The sequence below is a fragment of the Eulemur rufifrons genome, chromosome 9 (assembly GCF_041146395.1).
Source record: "Eulemur rufifrons isolate Redbay chromosome 9, OSU_ERuf_1, whole genome shotgun sequence".
In the NCBI taxonomy this organism is placed as follows: domain Eukaryota; kingdom Metazoa; phylum Chordata; class Mammalia; order Primates; family Lemuridae; genus Eulemur; species Eulemur rufifrons.
The window spans coordinates 10,114,629-10,141,476 of NC_090991.1; the positions used below are offsets into that span (position 1 = coordinate 10,114,629).

Here is a 26,848-nt window from a genome sequence, read left to right on the forward strand (position 1 = left end):
TAGCTAATTTCGGCAGCAGGGTGATTCTCTACAACAATGTGCCACACAGAGTGGATCCCTGACGAGCTGGGATGTTAACTTCGGGAGGAATCCCTTATTCAGGCCTGTCCGGAGCGGGGAAACATAGCAGCCCTCACGGTGGTGTGCAGCCTGCCCAGGTTTGCCGGGGCCGCCCCGTGGGGAAGTGGCTTCTGCTTTCTCTTTGAACAAGGACGGAGGGTGAAGAGGTGGGGTGGGGAGGGAAGGATTAACCCCCCCGTTTGTTCTATAATGGGGATATTCATCTTGCCTTGTAGAGGGGGGTCTTTTATTGGAATGAAAAAGTTTCCCCCGTGCAGTATTTATCAAAAGGTGCCCTTATGAGGCAGAAAGAAAGGGGGAGGGAGAGAAATCCTTCAGAACAAGAGTCGGAGAATGAGAATACATGCTAAATATCTGAAATGAGAGGGCGACTTGAGTTTGGCGAGCTTGGAGGGAGACTCCGCCAAGTGGCAGGGGTGCTGAGGGGCCGAGCCCCTCGGCGGGCCCTGCAGCTCGGCCTGGAGCCGGGGCCGTCCATCAGGAACACAAGCCTCCAGCCGGGCGGCACAACGAGAGCTTTGGGATGCTAATGGCCCTTTAGGAATGCTAAATGGAGCATTTCTGTCGCAACAAAGGGGCAAAATGAGGGAAGAAAGGAATTTTAGTTTTGAAGTTTCCTTAGGGGAGGGCCAAACAATGGCGGTTTAAATGGACAGTGTAAAAGTTTTATCTGTGTTATGAAAAAGAGGAATAGAGTACACATGCCCTCTTGGCAACATCTTGGTTGGGTTAAATGGTGAACAGAGCGGCTCCCAGAGGCTGGACTGGAATTTGCTGGGTTTCAGCCCCTCCGGGCGAAGGGCCACATGTTCCTTTGAGGACCACTGGTGGGTCCCATCTGATCGGAGACGCGTCTGCCCGTCTAGCGGCGTTCATTCATGCCCTGAGTCATGCGGCCTGTTGGCTTGTGCGTCCTCTCATTCATTCAGGACTCATCCGTTCGCTCGTTCTACCCGCACCCAGTCACCGAGCACCCACCGTGTCTGGGCGGAGTCCTAAATGCTGCCCGCATCGTGACGATGGAGCCAATGTCAGGTAGTGGTGGGAGGGTAGCGATGAGACAGGCGCCAGGGGAGGCCTCTCCGAGGAGGCGCTATTTGAGCTGAGGCTCGAGGAGATGGGAGGTGAGAACATTCCAGGTCAAAAGAATAAGCAAGAAAGTCCTGAGGTGGGGAGGAGCTGGCCATGTTTGAGGAGCAGAAAAGGCCCTTGGGGAGGAGGCAGGGGGGAGCGAAGAGCAAGTCAGGAGGGCTGCGGTCATGTGGCACGGGGAGGAGTTTGGATTTTAGTCTGAGGCCTGTGGGAAACCATGCAAGGGTTTCAGGTAGGATAGTGGCGTGCCTGGCTGCAGGATAATGGGGACACAGTAGAAGCAGGAAGGGCCTGGGACAGAGGACCTGCGCTAGAGTACCCCCCAGTGGATCTGACCCAGCTGCTCATTAGCCTGCGGTGCAGTGTATGGGGTGCTGAGTGACAGCCCGGGGTAGTTTGGGGCCGAGGGAGGACACCCTTGTGGTGTGGGGCACCATCCTGTGCACGAGCAAGGCCACGAGCCCACTCGCTGGGAACGTGCTGTGGTCCCAGAATGCGATGCGACACGTAAGCACTTAACCCATCTTGCCCGGGCTCTGCTCTGAGTCCAGAAGTGGGACTTCCAGCCCGCGAGGTGTAGTGGCTCTGGCATGGTCGGGACCCAGGTTGAAGAGTTGCTGGAGAGACGAGGTAGGGAAGAGAATGCCTTTGTGCTTGTGAGGCTGCCGTGTGCGCCATTCTGGTCAGTGTGGCAGAGACCCCTCTGCGACATTACGGGGGCTGCCTTTATAGGGCCCACCTGCTTTTTGGGGTGATTTCTGTCCTTAGGATTCTTTCTGTGTTCAAAATCTTACGTGGAAACTCAGTGATGAATACAGGTGACAGTCGGAGCTGCTCTGGCTGAAGACGGTGTTGTTGAGGTGGGGGCTGGAGGGTATCATCTTCCCCCCCACACCGCCCTGTCATTCCCTCCTCACCCCCACTCCACCCCCAGCATGACCAAAGGACACACACACAGTTTGTAAAGAGAGGTCAGGGACCAGCCTACACAACCTTATTTTTGACCTCCTTGGATTTACTATATAAACAACAGGCAATTGGGGGGGGGGGTTGTCGGCTGAAATAATTTCATCACTTAATCCTCAATTTTCCATGTGACTGGTTGATTGCACACAGATCCCGTGACCCTGAGTCTGTTTCCCAGTGATTGCCCAGGGTTATCACTGTCTTTGTTTGCTTTTTGCTCTTCCTGGTGGTTTGCGTTGCAGGGGCAATTTCGTGACCTCCCTGCCTCTTGGTGACCTCCTTCTTACTCTGGCTAATACACCTTCGTCTCCCTGTTTTCATTGGTTTCTCAGGTATTTTCCATTCTGTAATACGTTGGCTGCCATTTCTTCCTTGTTTTTATAATTCATCTGCTGGTTGCTGTTTACAAAACATCCCCATTAAACCAGCAAGCGGGAAGGCGGAATTGTTGGCCCTCTGTGAAGCCTTATTGACTGGCCCCATGATCAGATTTGAGAAGTTCCTTGTAGGGAATTTTCCAGGAAATTACATGTGGCTTCTTTAAGTACAGTGCTTTTAGTTTCATCTTAATCATTTTGAATGACAATCTTTCTGAAATGCATTTTATATTTATCTGCAATTTTTTTCTTTTTCTTTTTTTATTTTATTTGAGATGGGGTCTTGCTCTGTCACCCAGGCTGGAGTTCAGTAGTGTGATCATAGTGCATTGCAACCTCAAACTTGTGGGCTCAAGTGATCCTCCTGCCTCAGCCGCCGAAGTAGCTGGGACTGCAGGCCCGCACCACCACACCCAGCTAATTTTTCTTATTTTTTATAGAGATGGGGTCTCACTATGTGGTCCAGGCTAGTATTGAACTCCTGGCGTCAAGTAATCCTCCCACCTTGGCCTCCCAAAGTGCCTGGCCTATCTGCCTTTTTAAACAGAGCTGAAACATAATCTAACTTTTCCTTAATGACTCAGGTCATTTATATGAACATTAATTATTGCATCATATTGAATATAGTGTATGGGCATTTGTAGGGCTCTATGTTTTGGCCTTAAGTGGTCTCAGATGACCAAGTCTTAAGAGTTAGCATTGTATATTAAAAGCCTTATTGTTCTTATCCATAACATGAGGATAATTATACCTATCTTACGGGCTTTTTTTAAAGGATTAGGACCTACAAAAGATCCTTGGTCCATGGTAAGCACTCCAAAAAAACAAAACAAAACAAAAGCAGTTAACAAGAAGAATGAAAATTAGTAGTAGATGCTAAGATGCTCGATGTTTTCCATCCTGAATTCTTTTACTGGGGTTGACCATTTTTATGTTTTTGCGCCCCAGGTGTCAGGAAGCCACCATCAACCCCTACTCCTAGTGTTCGTCTTTAAGGAGTTGAGGGAAGACAAACATGAGAGAGGCTGATGATGTAGTGGTTTAAGAGCCCATGTTTTGGAGTCAGACTCCCTGAGTTCTAATCCAGGCTCTGCCACTTCCTGGTCATGTGACTTTGAGCAAATTCCCTAATTTCTGTGCGTCTCAGTGTCCTCATCTGAAAAATGGGAATAATAATGGTCCGTATCTCAGAGGGCTGTTATGAACATTAGATAAGTTAATACATGAAAAGCACTTAGAACAGCACCTGGCACACAGTAAGCCCCCTACATTATCATGCATTGTGATGTCCACCCGCTATGTGGCAGGCACAGGCCAGAGCCTGGGTATACTATGGAGGTGACTGAGCTCTGGCTCCTGACCACAAATAACCCTGGGGAAAATAGAGTATGTACAAATTTCAGAACTTACGCAGGTCCTCAAAAAACTAAACATGGAATTGCCATATGATCCAGCAATGCCACTCCTAGGTATATAACCAAAAGAATTGAAGACAAGTATTCAAACAACTAATTTTCATGAATGTGCATAACAGCATTATTCACAATAGCCAAAAGGTAGAAACAACCCAAATCTCCACCAACAGATGAATGGATAAACAAAGTGTGGTATATCCATCTATGAAATACTGTTCAGCCACGAAAAGAAATGAAGTACTGATATATGCTATGATGTGGATGAACCTCAAAAACAGTATGCCAAGTGAAAGGAGCCAGACACCAAGGTCACGTATTAGATGATTACATTTATGTGAAATGTCCTGAATAGGCACATTTCAGGTGGTTACCAGGGGCTGAAGGAAGGAGAAATGGGAAATGACTGCTTAATGGGTATGGAGTCTCCTTTGGGGGGTGACGAAAATGTTTTGGAACTAGACAGAGGTGATGGTTGTACAACATTGTGGATATACTAAATCCCACTGGATTGTATACTTTAAATGATAAGTTTTATGTTATGTGAATTTCACCTCAATTAAAAACAATGACCCAGGCAGATGGGAAGACCCAAGAGGCCAAGTCCAAATAACTGGGGCCATGTGCAGCTGAAGGAGCAGATCTGGGAGCACTAGGGCCAAGGAGGGGAGTGTCAGAGTGACAAGAATGGCATCTGTCAGAGGAAACTGGGCATACTTCATACAGTGTGCATGTGTGCAAATGTGTGTGCATATTTATACAGACTGTTGGCCATTATTATGGGTAGGATATATGAGGATAAAAGTACAGTTGATCCTTGAGCAACACAGTTTTAAACTATGGAAATCCACTTTTACACGGATTTTCTTCTGCCTCTGCCACCCCTGAGGCAGCAAGCCCAACCCTCTCCTCTTCCTCCTTCTCCTCTGCCTAATCAACGTAAAGATGACTAGGATGAAGGCCTTTATGATGATCCACTTCCACTTAATGAATAGTAGATATATTTTCTCTTCCTGATGATTTTCTTAATAACATTTTCTTTTCTCTAGCTTACTGCATCGTAAGAATGCAGTACCTAATACATATGCAAAATATGTGTTAATGGACTGTTGATGTTATTGAGGAGGCTTCTGGTCAACAGTAGACTATTAGTAGTTAAGTTTTTAGGGAGTCAAAAGTTATCCGTGGATGTTCAACTGCTTGAGGGTTGGCACCCCCTAACCCCTGTGTTGTTCAGGGGTCAACTGTGTATGTTATGGCGGAAGATAAGCAGCAGTCCAAGGTGATCGTGTTAACTGCCAGCTAAATGGTACCTATGATAGGCTTTAGGACGTGTGCTGTAGACGGCACGGGAAGTCATAATGCTTTTTGTAGAACACCAGATTGTTTATTGTTTTTGTTGTTAGCCAGCTGGCACTCAAGTGGGATAGATAGCAAGGAGCGAGCAACAAGGTTTTTGGAAAAAGGTATAATTTAAAAAGCATAAAATTGAAAAAATGACCTAACCACAGTGACTGCAGTTCAGTCACCTTAGGTTGTTTGCTTTGCAGTGGGGAAAGACTGCCCTGTTCTTTTTCAGTGAGAGAGCACTCTGTTGGTCCAACCAATAGAGCCCTGAGGTTCCCAGGGAGGTGAAGGCCTGGTAGAAGAGGGAGGGGAGGGCTCAGTCGTGGGTACCTTTCCTGGAAAGCAGAGGACTTTGAGTGGCAGTGGAAGAGTGCAGTGAGGAAGGTAGTTGATTCTAGGCAGGTGAGTGGATGTGTGACGATGGCTCAAAGGGGAAGGGTGGAGTGGCCTTTCCAGGGAACATCTGTTGCTGAGACAGTCTGGTTAGAACTAGGCTAGCATTGGGAGCGTGGTGGGGGAAGAAACAGACAGGTGTGGACAAGGTGGTGGCCAGGGTAAGGAGTGTGGGATTTATCTAGGCAAGTGGTTGTCACATTTTGGCATGCATCAGAGTCACGGATTGCTGGGCCCTTCCTCAGAGATTCGGTAGGTTTGGGGTGGGGCCCCAGGATTTGCATGTGTAACAAGTGCCCAGGTGGTGCTGATACTGCTGAGCCGGGAACCACACTTTGAGAACCACTGATAGGCGATGGGGATCCAGGACCAATTTGTAGCAGGGGACAAGCCTCATGCAATGGTGTAAATGGTGGCCACTGGATATGGCTGTAAGAGCAGTAACTCACTAAGTCAGGTGGTTTAGTGAACCAATCTTGTATCTCAGTAGATTTTTAGTTCCTGCTGCTCAGACTGCTAACAAAAATCTTTAAGGGCATTGTTATATTTTGACAACCACACACTTCCTTGGAATGAAGTTGTCCTAACTCCATATTAGGGGCCATGGCCCCTAATAAAAGATTTTTATCCTCTTCCTGGAGAAGCAATCTAGAAAAATGCTGTTTCTGTGCCTAAAGTGTTGGGATTTTCAGAATGTTTTCATGAGTTATAAGGACACAGAGCAGAATATTTGAACTAAACCCTTTCTGGAAATTTTAGGCTGTATGGTTACTGAGCCAGAATATTTTTTGACACATTTTTGTGAGACCCCTATCCAGTCTTCCTGTACAGAAATATGGCTTCTCCAGGTGTGCATTTAACACTTGCTTCTTTGCAGCCAGGGAAACTTTTAGCTAAGGAAAAAAGCCCTCCTACCTTTGGTTTCAAAAGGTTTTGAAATGTTAATTCACAGCCATGAAATATTCTGACAGCCTGGAATGTTATTCAGGGCAATCAGGCACCTTGATTATTATAGAAGTGTGAAAGGTAAATTGCTGCTACCCAAGAAGTCACCCAGCTTTTCAAGAGAAAGCTCAGAAAAATAGTGCAGAAAATTATGTTCAGGGATTACATTTCATGTATCATGTGATGGGGTGATATGAACCCAGGGTGTCTGTAGGTGTGACAATGTCAACTCGTAGTAGAAATCTAACAGCATTTGCCAGGATTGCCCTTATGTTAAAAAAAAAAAAAAATACAGGGTTGTGGCAAACATTTTCAGATTTTGTTATATGCCTATCTAAAATCTGAAAACATACCCTGAACTACTACTTTTTGCATTTTCCACTAAGAAATCCTGCCCTAAAGATGAGACTGTCAATATCTTTTCTTTCTTTTTTTTAAGGGAAAGACTATTTTTTATTTATCCTGTAGTCTTTTATAGGTAGTATCATGAATGACTTAAAGATTTGTTTTGTTTTTGCCACAATAAGCACAAAGTGATGTTTCTCCATGGTTCAAACTCAAAGGCAGAGCTTACTCCATAATCCAAAGGTTCCACGTTCAGCTATGAAAGAGGTGAGTACAGGTGCTGAACAGACTGGAGAGTATTTTTTGGCCACGGCTGGTGATGTCTGCCTCCAGGAAGGAGCTGTTGTCACAGCCAGCTGCTTATGGGAATGAGGGAAATCCAGCTCAATCACTTTTCCATACTGGGTTTTCCAGTATGATTTATTTATTTTTTCAATCATTAAGTAAGAAATACAGAGGCTTCTAGTTATACAGGTCCCTCATTTGACTATTGTTTGTTCAAAGTCTAATGAGTAGTTGTATTCATAGTTTATTGGAGAAGTAGGGATTATGTTGCTTTGTAGGTATATAGAAACCAGGCAGTTGATGGGGAAATGTGTGTTGAATAGTCCTATTTACTTTGCTGATTACGGTGGTTGGTTAGAGCTGTGTGCACATAGATCCATGCATCCATCCACTTCCTGCTGCACCTGTTCTCCTGGATCTTCCTCCTCTAACAGACCTCCACAGGTAGGAGCTCACTCCGGGATTCTCCCCTGTCTTCATTTTACACGCTGTCTCTGTGAATGACCTCAGCCATTCCCTGGGCTGAGCATGAAGCCATGCCACGCCTCTCCGTTTTACCTCTCCAGCCCTGGCCTCTCGCTGAGCTTCAGACCTGCACTTGGATGTCTAACAGGCACCCCAGACTGCTCAGGCCAGACACCTGGGAGAGCCATCCCGAATTCCTCTTTCATTCACTCCCCACCCCCATCAGGTCCCCACCGATCAGTACTCTTTCCCCCTTGGTCTGTTTCATGTCGTCTCTCAAACTTGTAATACCAACTCAAGTCGCCGTCCACCTGGAAGGCGTGGTCGCCCCCACCCTGGTCTCCTGCTTCTGCTAGCGTCCTGGTGAGATCCATTTGCACATGACAGCGGTGTGATATTATAAAAAAGCAGCACCCTCTGCCTTAAACCCCCAAGTGGCTTCCATCACGCCGCGGTACAGACTTCTTCCCTGCTGCTCTGACCCCAGCCTGCCTCTCCTCGCATCCTGGCCACACTGCGGCCACACAGCTCTCCCGTTCTTCTCGCTCTTCTCTCCTCCTTTGGCTGGTTCGTTCTCATCCCTCAGGTTTCGGCTCAAATGGCTCAGACAGGCCATCCCTGACCACCGGGTCTGAAGGGGTGACCCCACACACCCATGTTGCCGTGGTCTCGTGTGTTCATATTTGTCCACTCGTGGAGGCCTGCCTCCTGACACTGGACTGTCATGCTGTTAGGGCAGGCACCGTGTCTGTGTTGAGGTGCTGTGCCTCAGTCCCTGGGCCAGGCCTGGGGGCAGCACATGAACTCCATAAAACTCTGCGGTGGCCGGGCGCGGTGGCTCACGCCTGTAATCCTAGCATTCTGGTAGGCCGAGGTGGGAGGATCGCTCAAGGTCAGGAGTTCGAGACCAGCCTGAGCAAGAGCGAGACCCCATCTCTACTAAAAAAAAAAAAAAAAAAAAAAAATAGAAAGAAATGATCTGGACAGCTAAAAATATACAGAAAAAATTAGCCGGGCATGGTGGCGCATGCCTGTAGTCCCAGCTACTCGGGAGGCTGAGGCAGGAGGATTGCCCAGGAATTTGAGGTTGCTGTGAGCTAGGCTGATGCCACGGCACTCTAGCTTGGGCGACAAAGCGAGACTCTGTCTCAAAAAAAAAAAAAAAAACCTCCGGTGGATGAAGGAAGGCGGGAATGACCTCGAGCAGGACCCTGTGCTGAGCTCTTTGGCTCATCAAACTGTGGCCTGTGCTCAGGTGTAAAGGAAGTATATGGAAATTTAATCACATTGCCACTTACTGACAGGTTCCAAGAGAAGCAGGAAAAATTAATTTAAACAAATTGTTACAATTAACAGAGTTGACCATAAAATGTACAAACTAATTTATCATTTTGCTAATCCTAGGTTCTCTGCTAGAATAGCTACCTTTATCCTGAGGTTATACCTACTCGTGTGTCTGGAGAAGGTATAAAATATATGTATTATTACAATATATACATGTAGGGGAGTGGAGTAGAATGGACACTCCAATGTGGGGTATATTAACAAGTTTTTTAAAAGTATGGTTCAAATGCAATAATATGGTAAATATGTATAAGATGCAATAATAGTGTAGTGTTGACTGATTAAGAAAATTACTAGTTGTATTAAAGATATAAACCAGGCATGGTGGTGCGTGCCTGTAGTCCCAGCTGCTTGGGAGGCTGAGGCAGGAGGATCGCTAGAACCCAGGAGGTAGAGTCCAGCCTGGGAGACATAGTGAGACTATGTCTTTAAAAAAAAAGAGAGAGAGAGACATCATAGGCTTGCATTAATTGCTTTCAGTGTGGGTCAAACAGGAAGTTCAATAGCGGATATACAGAATGGGGGAATTGAACCCGTGGATCATGTACGTAAGTAGTATTGAAAGTGGCACTGTTGTAGGAATGTAGACGTGGTAGTGACTCTTGAGGTTATTAAATGCACCTTCAGTAGAGCCTGGAAGTTGGGTATGAAGCAGGAATATGTGTTCTGAAGTTTACAGTGAGCCATAGAAGATGATAAACATTTTGGATCTTAGTTTCTTTCAGCCTCTTGTTACTGTGGGATAACAGTTTTCATTATACTAAATACATCTGTCAGTGCAATAAGTGCATTTCATTTAAACGCACTCTGGATACGTTTGTTCGCACGCCCATTGTGCATTTGGAACACTGTCCCCAGCGCTGCCCTTCTTTATGGCTGTGACCTCCATCCCTGTCTCTTGCAGAATCAAGTCCTAACTCCTTTGCCTAGAATTCGAAGCTCTTCTTGGACTGTCCCAGACCACCCATCTTCCTCACCGCTTTAGCCACCTCCCACGTCCCAGCGTGTGTGTGCTGTGTGAGCACCTTCCAGACACCTCTGTCTGTCTAGCCCCTCAACAGGTGGTGCCAGGGTGGGGACTTCAGGCTGGGGGATGAGTGCCAGGTCCCTCGCCAGGAGGCCCCTGCTCAGGTGCCGCAGCCCACGGTGCAAACCCACACATTTGCTTCAGCCTCCATCGCGTTCAGGTTGTCTCTCCAAGCCCAGTGCCTGGGGCCTCCCGAATGTCTCCCTCATTGAAGACACTTAATAACTATTTATTGACTGGATGTCAATAAACGTCCAGGCTAAAAGGTGATAGATTAGGTTAGAGAAATACCTCTTCTATGTGACTAGACTATGTTCTTTGTTTTTTATAGGCCTTTTCTCATGTTAGACCTTTGGGAGGGAACAGTATATCAACCTCAAATTTCCCGGGGGAGATCTAAGACACAGGAGGGGGAGTGGCTGGTTTCCAAACCACACAGCAGTGGCATAGACTGACCTAGCTCTCCCTGGCTGGCGCCTTGCACCCTGGACGTGCGTCGACCCCCCGTGAGCACAGGCATCGGCTCGTCTGCTCTTCAAAGCAGGAAGCTGAGTTTTCCTATCCTTGCAAAGAGCTCTGGCTTCCTCTACCGTTTCTGAAGACTTGGTACCAGGAGTGCCATGTTGATGAATTTCACAATCCTGTGGGGATAGTGGGCTGCTAAAACATGTTTCCAAACTGTTCAGTTGGAACCTTTTAGACACCAAGATCTCACTTCCCCTCCCAGGAATTTTCCTATTAAAACATTTTAAAGGTCTATTCAACTAGTTTATAGTTAATGGGAATTTTAAAAAAATGAGTGGAAATTAAGTTTTAGGGACTTTTCTTTATGGTCTTCTTTAATGATCAGTTTAATTTCCACTTTATTGGCCTTTTGTTATTCCAAAGCAGAAGAACGCACATTTTTTTTTCCTTTCATATTTTGTAATGAGGAAATCCTCAGCAGACCCTGTGTATAAACTATTTTGGTTTGACTCTGGATTAATCACTTTCGCTGTGTTAAAAACAAAATAATGGAGCCAACGAGATCATTTCCTTTTCAAAAGCAGGTTGAGTCTTCTGAGCAGCATCTTCCCTTAAACTTCTCATGTTCTTCACCGTGGAGGCCTTGCCTTGTCTGCACTTTAGGGACTCAGCTTCTTGTCACCAGCTGGGATTTGGGGACAAAAGGACCAATAGGTGGGAGCTACTTGACATGAGAATGTGAAGTGCCGGAGGGTAAGTGTTGCCGGGGCTTCTAGTTGCTCCTGAGGAAAAGACTGGTGAGGTTGACCCCACATGCACGAAATGTTTGAAGTTCTCATCTCCTGTTTGTGGCCGAGATGTGTTGTACCTTTGCCTGCCTTCGTGAGTGTACCAAGACCCCGTGTCATGCCACGGGCCAAATGCACCACCCACAGATCATCCTCTGGATTGAGAGAATAGCCACAAACTACTCCTGGAAAGAGTTTGGTGGGTAACCCAGAAATCAGCAGGCAGCCTTTGCGGGGAGAAGGGTGAGCTTGTCTAGTAATGATCCCCAGCACGTGGCTGAGAACTGTCACAGGCAGAGCCCACTGGGCACCCTGCACCCCCATCTTCTTCTAAGTAGGCTCTGTAGCCTCGTGGGTTAAGAGGTTGTGCCAGAGTGACTGAGTTCAAACCCTAGCTCTACCACATTTTAACTCTGTGACTTTGAGCATGTGTCTCAGCCACTCCATGACTCAGTTTCTCCTTCTGTCTATTGGTGGTGGCAGTGACTGCTGTTAGATGAGTTAGTTTGAGTGCTTGGAACAGTGTTTGGTTTATAGCAAGAGCTCAATAAATGTTAGCTATGAGCCTTCTGGGTGGATTTCACTTCAGACTCTGGTTAGGACGATTCAGAAAATTTCTCCCTCCAGAAAGGAAAGTGTTTTACTGTTATCCAAACTCCCCTCGCTATTTAGAGAGGTCACAGGGCACGGGAAGTAGACTGAAGCAGTCATGGTTCTTTGAGCCCAACTCTCTAAGACTTTGGAAAAGTGAAGTATGATGAAAAGATGGAGTTGGCACCTTAGCCTCCTGCCTCCTGGTCCAGCACTGTGGCCACTAGTCTAAGCTGCCACTGATTTGGAGCTCTCTTTTAAGAGACGTGTGCTTTGTGGAGCAAAGCCATCATTTTGTGGGGGCTGGACCCACAACTGGGTCTTCCCAAGACTTCTGGGATACACTGTGTCAGACTGTGCCTGTGTTGTGTGGCCGCCACGTTGCTTCCCACAGAGCCTTTCTGTGGTCCACAGCTCTCCCCACTCCCCGCAGACCTCACTTCCTCCAACCTCTTGGAACTTTCCAGATTGAGAGAATAGCCACAAACCACGGAGGCCAGGACGCTGAGGATCCAGCTCTTTTTCACCTCCGTCAGCTGCTGTGAGGGAGCCTGCTCTCTCTGGGGACACACATCTATTTTTGGTGCAACACATATCAGCTGGGCACTGATACCCTTGGACAGAGAGATTTTCTTTAGCATTTCTCAAGCATTTAAAGAGCAGCCTCTGGAACTGCCGTATTAAGCTCCTGACATGGTCCAAAGCTTGCTGTAAGCCTGTTTTGATCACTTTTCTAATATAATGATATCTCTTCACATTCTTAGTAATTAGACTCCATAATCCCTCCATTCTACTCTGTCTGACCTTTATCTTAAATTAAATTTTTTAATACTAAGTTTAAAAGCAAAAAACCCTTAAAAATGTGTTTACAAAGGAAAAAAAAGTATCAAAGCGAGTTACAGTTTCTAAGCCCCAGACGTGCCCTGCCTCACAGAGGCTGAAGGACTCGGCTTAGCTGGCACCCTGGAGCCGCTGTAGAGCAGCAGGTAAAGGGTGTGCCCACCTGCCTGCCCAGGCAGCAGGAGACTCCACCCGCATTGTCATGTGGGGCCAATGACACTTGGGTTGTTTTCCTTACACCCTAGAAAAGGACTGAAACCGCAAACATATGTCTCCAAAGTCATGTCCAGGATTTGTTTCCCTCCAGAATTCCTAAGATACGCTGAGTCCCAGCTTGCGATCAGAGTGGATGCTGGGGTCTGATTTGGGTGATGGGGTTGTGAGAAGTTGCTTTAAATGGCACAGTGGTCCCTATGTGTCACAGCCCCAGCAGGGTACAGCAGTTTCAGCATCCCTGCAGAGGGGCAAGAGGTGCTGCCTTTGTGGGGTCTGAGCAGACGTGCAGGCCTGAGAGACAAGAGGGAAGCCGGGGCTGGGAAGTGGAGCTCTGCTCTCTGCACGGCTGCGATCTAGCAAGATGCTTCTCTGGCAGAAGTCCCAAGGGGGCCACCTTCCCTATGTCGCCCATCACTTCCTGGGGGTCTGCATGAAGTCCCTGGCCTCGGCTTTCCAGCTTCACACCAGCCCCCTCCCCGGTGGCCCTGGAGCCTGGGTTATTTGCTGTTTTTTCAAGTGAGCACCACACCCTTGGACTGTCTGCCAAGAAGGACCATTGTTCATGAGAATTCCTCCCTGGCTCCAGCTAACCCTTAGATGCACTATTCTGGTTTCGTGGCCCTGAATTCTTCTTTTTTTCTTTTTTTTAAGCCCCACTCCACCCCCCAACTTATTCTTGCCTTCTCTCAACCGGGCCTTCTCATCAACCTCATTTTGTTGCCCAGAAGTCTTTTTGAGAGGTGGGCAGGGATGCGGAGGTGAAGCTCTTCAGGAAAATCGAAGGGCCTGCATGACCTGGTCTCCAAAGCAGCTTGGCATCCCAGCCCCAGAGAGGAGGCAGGGAGGCCCCCTGAGCTCCGGCAGAGGAGGCTGGCAGGTAACCTAAGTTGGGGTGCACCGTGCGGTGGGAAGTGAGTGGGAGGCGAGGGTGGGGTGGGAATAAGAGGGAGGAGAAGGTAGGCTGAAGAATGAAAACCAATTATTTCTCCCCCCAGAATTGAGCTGATTAACCTGTAGAAATGGTGGCCCTGCCAAGCCCAACTTCCTTGTTTCCAGAAACCTTGGCACCGCGGCCCTGTTTCTGGCACAGGCCCGTCTTCAACAGGGGAACCAGCAAAGCAGCTGCTGTGATTTTCTTTTTCCTCTCAGTTCTGGCAATCCCAAATGGGACTGTTTACTTTTTTCTTCCCCTTTCGTTCCCCACCCTCCTGTAGCAGGGAGTTGGTTCTGGTTAACGTTGAAGATCATAACATGATTATCCCAAAGTCTCATGAAATTAAATCACTTTTCTTCAAAGAGAAAGGGGTGGGGGGGACTGTCTGGCTGGTAGGCCAGCGAGGGACGGGCGGATATTGAAAGCAGGTTGGCAGCTGTGCTTCCCTTTGCACGGCCAGGCCCAGGCAGCCGTGTACGGGGGCCGGCTCTGCAAACATTGGCTCAGAGGAGTCGCATCTCCCACCTGGGCCCCAGACACCTGTCTCCCGAGAGCAGAGACTCGGAGGTGGGAGGTGGAAGTCAGAGCTGCGGGTGAAGGTGGGTGCAGGGTGGTTCAGAGAGCTGAACCTGAACATGAGTCATCCGGGAAGAAATCGAACTCTTGGAGCAATTCCCCGTGAGAGTTCTCCATCACCTCCCACCCTGGGAGTTCAGCAGGTCAAGGCACAAATTTTAGGGCAACTTTCCCATCAGAATAGCCCAGGATGGAAATCTCCGTCTTCGCAGGCAGGGCACTGACTTCAGTGGTAGGCTGGGGTGTGTGCGTGCGTCTTTCCTTGGATCAGATTTTCCCAGACTCATTAGACTTTACAGGTTAAGGGGACCGTAGAGAGCATCCAGCATTGGACCCCCCACCCAGTGCAGGAATGCCCCATACACTTAACCCCAACAAAGAACGCTCAGCCTCTGCTTCGTCCCCTCCAGGGACAAGGGTCCACTCTCTTGAAAGGCCAGTCCTAGGAGAGAAAATCTAGGAATTGCACCTGTTGATCCAGGTTGTGCCTTCCAGGGACATAGGCAGTAGTGGTCCAGCTCGGTCAGTGCCTGGCTTGGAAAGTGCTTTCTGTGAATGTGGCTTTGTCTTTGGCATGGGCAGCCTGTTGGGGTTCTCAGTTCTCCTTGGTGCAGCAGGTTCAGCGCTCCCTCCTTTGGTATCGTCCTGGGCTGTTGCCCACTACTCCTCAACAGTTTTGCGAGGGAAACAGGAAAGTGGGAAGCCACTTAGAAACAAGACCTGGAAGATGTGTGATTCTTGTTGACAGGGTCCTAGCACTCTGACCTCTTTGTTTGGGGATAGTGACCAGCGCTGGAGGCCCAGGGATCAGTGGATATGTTGAGTGAAGACTTCAGGGGGTTGGTCTGCTGGTGCCTAGAGCCAGAGGGCACCACTCAGACAATGAAGGGAACCCGAGTGAGAAGGCGGTGGTACTGGCCACTCGTGGCATGGAAGTCGAACCAGCGCAGGAAGGAAACCTGACAGTTGGTGAGGCGGCTTCCCGCAAGACATCGTGTAAGTTCAGCAACTGCATTTTTCTGAGGGATTAGGGATGGGATGCGGCCAGCTCGCTCCGGTTGGAGCTCGGTGCTGTGACTCATTCTCATCAAAAGGGTCACTGAGCGTCTCTCTGCGCGTGGCCTCGGGCTGAACTCCTCACCTGGCCAGCCTTCTCGAAAATGTGTGTCATTCCTTGTGAGGCAGAGCCATGGAGCGGGTGAGCGAGTGTGCAAATCAGTGGAAATTCATCTCCACCGTTGGAAAAACAACTCCAAGTTCATGACTTGTTGGCTTCAGAGGTGTGACTGTAAAGAATGGAGCTGATTTTTTTGTTTTTCACCGAACAGACCCAAGCTGACAGATCCAGAGGAGTGTCCTGTCCACTTTAGTAGCCACCTTGGGCAAAACACTTCTTCCACTGGCATGGAGGACTGTTTTACCAGCCCCGTGGGGAAAAGCCAGTCTTGTTACTTCACAGCCACGGCCAGTTTTTATCCAAAAACAACATCACCCAAGCTTGATCCCTGAGCCTGTTCACCAGATTTGACACCCAAGGGTTGGGGCTGGATGCAAAAATCCTATCCAGGTCCAGGGGATGAGGAGCTGCCACCATCTGGGATATTCAACAGTTCCTGAGGGCAGCTCCCAAAGACAAGTCTCAGGAGTGTTTTGGGCAATGGTGGTGCTGTTGGAATAAATGAGCAGTCCTCACCCTACTTTTCCCAACACCCAGTGGTCTTACTCAGAGGAATGTGTGGATGTGGATATGGAATGTTCTAGCTTGTTAGAAATCCAACCTCACCATGTTGTGGACAGGCCTAGCTGATTTGTGTACCAGAATCTCTCCAAGAGGCAGTATAGTACAATGATTAAGAGCATGGACTCTGGAGCCAGACTATTTGAGTTCAAATCCCAGCCCCACCACTTAGAGATGGTATAGTCTTGGTCAAGTTATTATTCTCTCTGTGCCTCAGTTTTCTCATCTATAAAATGGGGCTCTATGAAAGTCCTGTCTGGTTGGTGTTAGGATGAGTTGACCTTGGTAGGTGGCAGGAATGAAAGGGGAGGGCCTCTCAGCATCCTTTAGTTCCTTGTCATTGCCTCCCTTAGCTGCCTTGGCAGGAGGAGCCTTTAAGAACCTCTGGGACTTCAGCCCTATGCCCTCAGGCTAGGGCTGGGTATAGCCCTGGAGGTGTGGCCTGGGCCAGGCCCAGAGCTGCAGGGAAGAGGCAGGACAGAAGTGAGGGGAAAATATGTTTCCTTAGGGAACGAAAACAAAAACAAAAACACAACACCTTAGAATGGGTCAATGCTTAGCAAACTCTCCTCAGTTAACAAAATCCTGCATGAAACCTTAGTAGATAGAGCAGAAGAAAGCAGAGTTGCTTAGGTTGAAGTTAGGGAGACCCCATGGGCTGGTCCACCCCTCAACCCCGGGGTAGCCCTTGAGGTGAGGCCATCAAATCCTGGGGCCCCTTGAGATAGTTTTTAAAAATTGCTGGTCAGAGAGGTGAAGTGATTGCCCAAGGTCGCTCAGCTGCCCTCATTTGTGGGAGCTGATCCCCGTGGAAGATGAACAAACCTACTGTGCCCTTTAAGCCTCATGCCAGCCACCACCTTCATTACCATAAGGGCGGCCTTATGTCCAGGCAGAGTAGATTCTGCAGAAGCCTCCGTCCACCCCACTCTGAATGTACACTGACCACTGCTGGGAATTCCTTAAAGGCAGAGGGATGGGGATGCCTGGACATGTCCCCTTAGGATCCCTGCTTTAGACTAGCTCACAGTTTCTCAGCCTTCAGCATGTCTAACAATAAGAGTCCAACAGAAATATACAGAACCACACACACTGCACTATTATTGGTGATATAAGTGATTTTTCTAGGGTATTTTCACAGTTATTTTCACCTCTTATGTGGCTTAATCAACCACCTGCCACCACCCAGGGTACGATGACCCTAAGTGAGGACTCAGGTCCTGTCTCCTGGCTCCATACTACTGTCTGAGGTGCTTTCTTGCTAGAGGGGCTCCCCTGTGCTTATTCTAGCAAATCCAGTGTAGACCCATCATCAATTTTCTAAATCAATGTGATTTAGAGTATCTTGATGCCCCGTTAGGTGTCTCAAGTGTGAATCTGGGCATTTTGTTCACATCTGGGCATTTGTAGTCAGAGGGGAGGATTACATTTGTGAAGCTGAAACCTTGGCACACTGCTGCTCTGCTTTCTATTTGGGAGAAATCTATGCTGCCTCGTTCTGCAGCCGGTGACGTCCGACAGGTGGGTGCACGTCAGATTGGCCATTGTCTCATCTTGAAATTAACAAAAGGAAGAGACAGAGGAAAGAACTGATAATAGCTGGAGATACAACGTCTCCAAAACATGGACAACCAGCCCCAACTTTCCAGTGGGAAATGGAAAGATTCAAAAATAAAAAAAAAGAAAAGAAAAGAAATGGAAGTGGTGATGTAGATTTTGGCCAGGAAGAGGGACAGGGTTTGGGGCTACATGTTGTTTGAGGAGCAGACCCAGGAGAACAGAAGTTCAGATAAATTAGAGGTGAGAGGGAAGGCATCCAGAGGCAACAGGATGTCGGAGGTGGAGCAGCAGGCTGAGAATCAAAAGCCTTGGTTGCCAGTTCAGGCCACACTATCAGCTCATTTTAGCACTTCAAGCAAGTCACGTCACCTTTCTGAGCCCCAGTGTCCTCACCTGTAAAATGGAGATAATAATCCTGGCTCCTTCACAAGGTAGTCCCAAAGACCAAATGAGCTAAGACAAAGAGGGCATACTCTATTTTTAAGTGCTGTGTGAGTAATAATAATAGATACAATGGACCTGTTAGAAACAAGTGGGGAAGGGCTGGGAAGATAAACTTTAACTGATAGTAAATTCTCCAGGAATGTTGGAAAGATGGCGGAGAGATCATTGGAGAAAATTCAGGGCAGAGGAAATGTCATATAAACCACCCATTTCTCTAGTCCTGTACAAGGTATCCGAAACCCCAGCAAGGCAGGAGAGCAAAGAATCCCTCCAAGTGGGCGTGGCAGGGCCGATGCTCAGTGAACATCTGTTGATCATCAGTTTCTGTGGAGGCTTATGGGGCCCAGGGGGTGTGTGGAGGTCATCCCAAGGAAGAAGTTTGCCATGATAGGTTTAATTATTATTACTCGACTCTTGTGTTCCCACTCCCAGACAGCAGCTAAGCATTTCTCGTCAACCCTCAGTATTCTGTTTGTTAATTTGTCCATCTATCCACCCGTCTGTCTGTCCGGTAAACAAAGATTGACTAAGCCCTTGCTCTGCATCAGACACTGCGGTTGGTGATGGAGGAGGATGCAGTGGTGAGCTGAAGGGTGGCGGTCCCTTGCTTTCATGGGGCTCATGGTCTAGTATAGAGTTAGATGGGTGGGTATCCTAAGCTGTGACGGAGCAACGGGGGAGGCAGAGGTTGCTATCCAGATCCCACACAGCGGATCTCTAGGGTGGGGCGGAGGGGTGGTTAGAAAACTCTGGAAGGAAGAATAGGGAAGAGTTAGCCAGATGAAAAGGGCCCCTGGTCCAGAGACAAGAGAGAGTGCGGCACAAAGGCCGGTCTGGCTCACAGCGCATGCAGGATGAAGCATAAACTTCCTGTCCCCTGGCATTTCTGGCTCCCCATTGCATTTTAAAGATGAGGACCTGAGAGTCTAGGTGAATTCTGTCAGAAATTTGTTTAGCTCCAGCCTTACCACATTGCAGAGGAGCTTCTATTCTTTGTGGCTGAAGTTTTATGTTCCAGGGTACAACTTGCCCAGTGTCTCTCTCTGTAGGAGGAGTTAACCAAGGTAGGTACCTGGGCCTAGTCTGTGGGCAACCTGCAGTAACCCAACCTGCAGGGCTCTGGGTTAGAGAAACCTCCCCTGCAGTGTCCCCGAGGAGAACTTGATCACCTGAGTCATTCTTCGGAACTTCTCAAAGACGTGCCACAGAGTCCCCTGGGCTGTATATGTGAACCTTCGGAGAGGAGGCAGAGGATGGCACCACCCAGAGGCTTTGCGATTGGGTAGATCTGGGTTCAAATTCCAGCTTTGCTACTTAGGAGCCTCATGGCCTGGGAAGTTTGCCTTTCTGAGCCCTGCAAAGTGAGGACAACAGTGTTCCTTGCCTCATAGGATTTTTGTAAGGATTAAACGAGACAGTACATGGAAGTCAGAGGGTGCCATCAGTAGTTATTATCACTAAAATTTAGCCGAGGGTGGGAAACTCCTGGGAAGGCAGAGAAGCCATCCAGGAGCTGGTCAGTCCTGGACCTTCAGAGAGGTCGTATTTTTAGTCACATACAAAGAGCAAGAGCTGAGTCAAGATGTGGACCCATCAGAGTATTCATTCAGCCATCCCCTGCCCTGTGGGACCCTTGTCCCCAAAACCTGGGGAATGGTTGTTCCCTGCCCTGCCGGGGTCTCAGGCCTGAGCACACTAGCATAGTCCCATATCTGGGATAAGGTCGTTCCTGAGCTAGGAGGGACCTTAGTGACCATGGGCCAGACTCCCATCTTTTTCAGATTAGAAAATTGTGACCCAGAAAATTGAACTAATGTGCCAATTGATGAATATTTATGGAGCATCCACTGCAGTAGTCCCCCCTTATCTGTGGTTTCCCTTTCTGAGGTCTAAGTTACCTGCTGTCAATCGCAGTCTGAAAATAGTCAATGGAAAATTCCAGAAATAGTTTATAAATTCATAAGTTTTGTGGGTGTTTGTTGTGATGAGTAGCATGATGAACTCTCGTGCCGTGCCACTCCATCCCCCCGGGACTCAAATCCTATCTCCGCCCGCATCTCCACGCTGTATACGCCACCCACCTGGCAGTCACTGTCGAAATATCACAGTGTTCAAGTGACCCTCATTTGATTTCATGATGTCCCCAAAGCACGTTGTGCTGTGCCTACATTGATAAATTAAACTTTATCATAGACACATCTGTACAGGAAAAAACAGTAAGTATAGGATTCGGTACTATCCACAGTTTCAGGCATCCACTGGGGTTCTTGGAATGTGTCCCCGGTGGATAAGGGGACTTCCGTGTGTGGCAGGCCTTGTTCTGGGTGTTGGGGAGACATCAGTGAATCAGGCAGACAAAAAGTCTGCCTGGAGCTGATGCTCTGGAGAAGTGACGCAGTTTGCTGAAGGTGACAGGGTTAAGTCCCCTTTTTAAACTTCTCTTTTCCTTGAAACCCATTCTTAGGAGTACATGGAAACTGACTTGGGAGGTCTGGGGTTATAGCCAGCTGGAGAGAAATGCAACATCTAGGGACGCTCCCGGTGGCTTCTACAGTCCTAATGGCTCGTTGGCTTCTCCCCTCAGCCCCAACCACATCCATCCTTGGGCTCTGGGAGAGTAGACCCACTGGCAGAAAGAGGCCCCGAAGTGGCAAGGAAGCTGAAGCTTGAGGGTACGTGGCTCCCAGATCCTTTGTGCAGCCTGGAGCTAAGATAGCCATAGAAGGGCATCTTCTGCAGACCTTCTGTCGCTGTGCTGTGGGAGTAGAACCCTGCTCGAGGAAGGCAGGGACACTGTTCTTGGGGTGGTGGGTGCCCAGGGGGTGAGCCGCCATGGCTTGGGCGTCATCTCCAGTCCACTCTGGTGGCTTCGCTGGTATCTGAGATTCAACTTCTTCCTGAGCTTTGGGGAGCTTCTCTTCTCCTCCCCACTGTGTGGATGGCTTTGGTGGTAAGCAGTGTCTCTCTGCTTGAAGACCATTCCTTTCCTCTAGCTCCCCTTCTAGCTGCTCCTGGCCCCCACAGACACGGTTCCCAGTGGCCATGTTTCCTGGCTCCCTGAGATCTCCCCAGTTTCTTCAGCACATCCTTGGAACTTTTTAACTGAGGTAACCAGTGACCTTGGTAGCTAATGCGGTGGCCCTGCGTGAGCTCTCTTTGGGTACCTGGACCTCTCCTTCCCCTCCACATTTCTCCCCTTGGCGCTGTGCTGTCTGCTCTGGCTCCCTCCCAGGCTGGCCCTTCTCCCGCTCCTGAAAGGTGGGTGCATGCCGAGGTGAGCCCACCTTCCCCAGAGCCCTCTTTCTATACTTTAGGTCTCAGAGACCCCAATCACCCCTCGCGCTGAGAGGTAGGTAGTTCCAGTTATCTATCTGCATTCCAGTCTTTCTTGAAACCCTCAATATTGTTACCTCTATGATTGTGATATTGTAAAATACATACTTGGTCTGTATTCCTGTTTCTTCCTTCCTAAAATCCTTGGAATCATCAGTGTGATGTGTCTTCTCTATGCTCATGACTGACGAATGGCAGGCAGCCCCTAAGTAGCTTTGGGATGGGTCACCAGAAAGACCAAGGCAGAATTGGAGGGTGGGGCTTTCATCCCCCGCCCCACCTGTAGTGAAGGAAGAGGGGCTGAAGTTTGAGTTGATCACAAATGGCCAGTGATGTAATCAATCATGTCTTTGTAATGAAGCCTCCATTAAAACTCAGTAGGACAGAGTTTGGAGAGCTTCCAGATAGCTGAACACGTGGAGGTTCCTATGGGGTGGTGGGCCAGGGAAGGGCATGGAAGCCCCGAGCCTGCTCCCACGTGCCTTGCCCTGTGCATCTCTTCATCTGTATTCTTTGTGATATCCTTTGTGATAAACAGGTAAATGTAAGTAGAGTATTTCCTTGAGTTCTGGGAGCTGCTCTAGCAAATTAAACCCAAGGAGGGGCCTGTGGGAACCCCAATTTATAGCTGGTTGATGAGAGTCACAGGTAAAATAATCTCAGGTTTGTGATTGGCATCAGAATTGGGGGGCAGTCTCATGGGACTGAGCCCCCAGCCTGTGGGATCTGACACTGTCTCCCGGTCGATAGCATTGGAATCAAATTGGAGGACACCCAGCTGGTGTCTGCTGCAGAATCAATTGGTTGGTTGTTGGTGAGGAGAAATTCCTGTTCATTTCTTGGTGACCGGAGGTCACAGAAGTCTTCTGTGTTGATTGTTGTAGGATGAGGAGAAACAGCTTTTCCTACAGATTCATTAGCCTCTATGGTCGTCTCTCTTGATGCCAGGAGAGTCACCCAGGAGCCCCATCTTGCCCTTTGACTTCTCAGCCGTCCACTCAATCTTGTTGATTATCCCTGTGTGATGTTCCGTTTGCACCTGCTCCTTTGCATTCCTGTCATCGTCACCAAGCTCTGTTCACACAGGGACCTCGCCACCTTCCCAGCCAGTCTGCTCCCCCCTCTTCTTCCCCCCTGAAACCCACGTGCCCCCCAGATCCACACATACTGCCACGAAGTGCCACCTTCCATCAAGACACGTCAACAAGGAAGCCGACCTGCTGGCACAGAGAGTTCCAGCCTTAGGCCGGCCGGCTGGCCTTAACAGTTTTACTCCTTGGAGGTGGAGACTGATTGAGAGGCCGATAAAGTTATGAATGGCAGGAAGCTGGGGTGTGTTGGGTGGCGTAGCCATAGGGGAAGCTCTTTCATGTCCCGAGGTTGAAGGCAGTAGTTGGCTGGATGATCAACTAAGTCAGATAAATATTTAAGTACTCAATTTTAACTTTAGACCTGGAAGCGTACATCAATTTGCCAAGTTTTGGTGCAGGGCCAAGATGTTTTCTGCAGGCCGGTTTTGTGTCGTCTGTCTTGCATAAACCTTGCCCCCATCACCTTGTTTGTCTCCAGGCTCCAGTTTGTTTCATGAAAGTGAAGTGATTCCCCAGAGAAGCTTGGGACGTTATCTGAGTTCAGAATCTTGTATTTTTTTTTTTTTTTAATAATTTCCTCTCAGTCTTTTTCCGATATCTCCTCCGCATCTCATTTGACAGCACTTCTTTTGTACATGCAGCGACTGGCTTTTGTTGAGTGTTTACAGTTAAGTTTTCATGGACACAACCACGCTTTTCACGCAGTTTCCCGTGGGCTGAGACACACACAGCCACCTGGTGGGAGCGGCGGTGCCCAGCCCTGAGGTGGAGGGAGGCCCAGGAGCCGTGAGCAGTGCTCCGCCTGCGTGGATGCCGGCCAGGGGGCTTTGCTGAGAGGGTGGGGAGCGCACGTTCCTCTGGTGAGGGCCTCAAGAAGAGATTGGTCATGAGAATTTCTCTTTTTAATTTGGATGACAGAATCACTTTACAAAATTATCTTGAATGGCTAAAATGATGGAACCAACCTAATCAGATGAAAAATTGGGGGGATGAGCCTGAAATCCTTTCCATAGGTCTAAGACATGAATTGTACCATCACAGTGTAATAGATACTTACGTCATCAGAGAGACTTCAGGATTTTAGTTAAAGGGTGGATTTATATGAGTCAGCCGTGGGGTGTGGCTGCCAAAGGAAGCTGATCCGATCTTCAATCATCTTGGCTGTCTGGAGACAGGGGGTTGTAGGGGACGCTGATCATCTCCCCAGTATGCATTCCACCCCTGCTCCTCAGGGTCCCGCCCTCGGCCTTGGGGCATCGTCCATGGCTTGTGTAATCTAATTGGGATGATTCCATCCTCCTTGACACATGATTGATCAATACACAGCATTTCCCTGGCTACAGGAGTTGGATCAGGAATGGACTTGTAACCTGGTTTGAACTAATGAGGCATGAGGGAACATTGGCTGAAGGCTTTTGTACATAAGGTCCCTAACTCTTCTGAAGGAGTTTCTGGAAACCAGCCCTCTTTCTTACTTTTGGATGGTGTGGTGTGTGGATACGAAGCCTGGAACTGCTGCATCCATTTTGCTACCATGAGGAGCACTCGTGGTAGGATACTGATACCACAAAGGCCAGAGACAGATTGAAGAAACAAAGTCCTCGATCACGTCTCCTAATGAAACCAGCTCTACCTCTAGACCTTTTTTTACCCGAGCCCATGTAATTTAAGCCATTTTGGGTCAAGTTTTCTGTTACTTGGCACATAGAGACTTAAGGGTTTTAGTTGAAGGGGGCTTTTAATTGAGTCAACCATCATATGTGGCTAATGTAATCTTCAATCATCATAGCTGTCTAGTGTCTAGAGACACGCTTGCCACACTGGCACAGAGATGAGAGCCTCCACTTCCTCCAGGAGAGACAGATATGCTTACAATATCGCGTTTGCTTCTGGGCCCTGGCCTTTGAGGGGCACATTGAGGAACTGCAGAGTGGCTGATGAAGAGCCACCAGGCTAGGGAAGGGACTATTTAAAAGGCATCTACAGTGGTGGTGATGGTCCACTTTCGTGTACAGATTCATGGCGGCACTCCTTTAGATGGAAAACGCACCAAATCCATTTCTAAAAGGACAAGGTTTGTAAAAATACGCAGCACTGTTAACTTTTCAGGAGCACACGTATTGCAGGAGATAAGATACACTTGTAGCCTTCATGCACATGCTGGGAATAGCAAGAGAATATTTTCACAAGGGCACAGGATGATTGGAATAAAAAGAAGCTGCATTGTGTAGTCATTTTGTGGGAGGGAAACCCAAACCCCAAACTGTCATCATTCCAGTGTAGAAACAGCCATCAGAGTGTTGTTTCCACAAGATGCTGTCACAGGGTGGCCCTTGGTGGTGTGTGGAATGGCTCGTTGCAGGAGATTTCCATCTGGGAGCAGTGTCCCTTGAGCGGTGGCTCCTTTTTCCTGCCACACTCCAGAGCCGTTGGTGAGACCTCTGACATTCTGCAGCTCATTCCACAGCCTTCCTGTGGCCCTGTTTAGCTTCGGTCTTGTTCTTTGCCACTTCTCACACTTCTTTCTGATACTTAGAGCAGCAAGAGTGAGCCAGCAGCCTGACCCCCTTGTACCCGGATGCTTTTAGAAACAAACAAACGAAATGTGCTGTGTGACTTGGGCAAAGACCTCCTGGTAGCTGTTGGCTTAATTACTGTCAAACAGAGACCTCAGAACACACTGGCTCAAGCCGGGTGGGTGCTTCTTTCTCTCACTTCGTGGCTGGGAGGGGAGGGCGGGCTGGGTGAGAGGCAGCTCTGTTCCATGGCGCCATACGGGACAGGACAAGCCTTCTGTTTTGTTCCACCACCCTCTGGGGTGTTATCCTCATCTTCATGGTGGAAGCCGGGGCTCCAGCACCCTGTCTTCATTCCAACCTGCCAGAAGAGGGAAAGAGAGGAAGGGGACAGAGAGTAATTTTTTCTACGGAAGTGAGGTGGGAGTTGCACATGTTATTTCCACTTGTATTCCCCCACCTTGAATTCATCACGTGGCTATACCTAGCTGCAAGGTATCCTGGGAAGTGTGGCCTCTAGCTGGGTGGCCCTGTGCCCTGTAACTAAAAGGAAGTGGGGCATGGATACTGGCAAGAGTGGGGTTCTCTGCTACAGCACCTCAGTTCCTGAGTCTACGGAACAGGGGCCCCAGGACTCAGCCTGAGTGACTTCATCTGTGAGATGAAAATGACAAAAATGCCGACCTCAGTGACACATGGGAAAGGGCTGAGCACAGTGGCCTACACAATACTCAGATGGTAGCGGCTCTTACGGCTGTTTTCATTTAACCAATCAACAAATAGGTTTTGATTTGTGCCAGGCCCGTTCAAGGTGCCAGAGATTCAGCAGTGAGCAAACTAGACAAAAGCCTCAGTTCTCGTAGCTCAGGTTCCCGTGGGCAGACGGAGGGGCACACTTGAGGGGAACGGTCTCCTCACTGCGCCCCTCCCCCCTGCCTCTCCCTGTCCCCACACGGGGGGTTTGCAAGTCAGGGCTGTTTGCACAAGTCTCCCGGATGGTCTTTTGCAGGAAGCTGTAGAGTCTAAGTGAGATTCATTTCTGCTCCAGCTGATAATTTATTAAAGCCATTTCATAAAAACCAGGTCGCATCCCATTTGTTACTCATTTCAAAAAAAATCACGATTTTCTATATTCTTCTTATGAGGGTTTTTTCTTAATGGTAGCAAGTGGAAGTAGGTGTAGGGAGATTAAGTTGTCATGGTGTCTTCATAAATAAAAAAAAATACTAAGATAATTCATCTGGAATTTCATAAACATCTTTCTCATGCTGGTCTCTATGCTAAATGATGGAAATACCGTGGAGACCACCATAGGGGTCCTGCCCTCAGGGTGCTCGCTCTGCCGGGGACGCACACCAGCAACCACAGTACAGGGCTGTAAGTGCCACGGCAGGGGCTGGAGTAGGTGCTGTGGGCGCAGGGGGAAGAGGCACCTGAGCAAGTTGTGCGGCAGGAGCAAGGAAGGCTTCCTGGAGGAAGAGAAATCACTATCAAACAGATCATGACCATGAGCGCCTTCGTAACCACCATCACTGTCACCGTCATTGCCATGCTCACAGCCATTGCCATCATGGCCATCATCACTGACCTCATCACCAGCAGCATCATTGCCGTCATGCTCACTGTCATCATTGCCATCATCGTTGTCATCATGCTGAATGTCATCATCATCATCAT

At 48.6% G+C, this 26,848-nt stretch overlaps 1 protein-coding gene across 1 annotated transcript in view; it reads left to right on the top strand.

Moving 5' to 3' along the window:
* NTN1 (netrin 1) overlaps positions 1 to 26,848 on the top strand; it is a 179,954-nt gene that overhangs the window by 27,128 nt on the left and 125,978 nt on the right. The window lies entirely within an intron of this gene.